This window comes from Myotis davidii, unplaced genomic scaffold, assembly GCF_000327345.1.
Source record: "Myotis davidii unplaced genomic scaffold, ASM32734v1 C63125456, whole genome shotgun sequence".
NCBI classification, from domain to species: domain Eukaryota; kingdom Metazoa; phylum Chordata; class Mammalia; order Chiroptera; family Vespertilionidae; genus Myotis; species Myotis davidii.
This window is the reverse complement of record NW_006363461.1, coordinates 1-735: the sequence shown is the minus strand read 5'-3', so window position 1 is coordinate 735 and position 735 is coordinate 1. Positions and strand designations below refer to the sequence as shown.

Sequence of the window (735 nt, the reverse complement as noted above, 5' to 3'; positions counted from 1 at the left end):
CCACGGCTGCTCTAGCCACTGAGCCAAACCAGTCCAGGGCTCCAAAGATACTTCTTTTTTTAAGGATAATTTTTATTACTTTTATGTAGAGAAAACTCAACAGTGTACACTTAGCCCAGCTTGGTGGCCAGGTCTTTAGCCTTTTCCAGCTCAGCAATGCGAGCCACTGACTTTGGACCTCAGATCCCCAATGGCGGCAGATCTCACTATATCTGTTGTTGTAATTGGTCCAGATAACATCCACCAGCTTAAGCAGAGCTCCTTTGTCTTCCCACTTACAGTGACGGCGGTGCAGGTCTTCCTGTGGACTAGACGTCCAGCCTGGCCTCCCCCTTCCCTTGATAATGCAGTAGGGAGCTCCCAGCTTAGAGCACGGGCAGGAAGGAGGACCACCAGCTCAGTGGGATCCACATCGTGTCAATCACTACCAGCTGAACCTTCTTGTTCTCCACCAGGGTGGTGACAATGTTAACCCCTGCTTGAAGGACAGGTGGCCCTTTGGTGGGGACAACCCCTTTGCCAGCAGCTTTATTCTCAGCCCGGGCCTACGACCTCTGCTTCTTCTCTTGCTTTGTCTCCAGTCTGTACTTGTGGGCCAGCTTCAGCAGTTGAGTAGCTATTTGGTGGTCCAAGGCCTGGGTGAACTGGTTAAAAGCAGGAGGCACTTTCAGACAGTTATAAAGAACTAATGGCCCAGTGCAGGAATTCATGCACATTGGAAGGAAATTAATTAGA

The 735-nt window shown here is 50.2% G+C and overlaps 1 pseudogene; it reads right to left on the bottom strand.

The window, feature by feature from the left end:
• Positions 1 to 62: 62 nt before the first annotated feature.
• LOC102766419 lies at positions 63 to 710 on the bottom strand (annotated as a pseudogene).
• Positions 711 to 735: the final 25 nt, after the last annotated feature.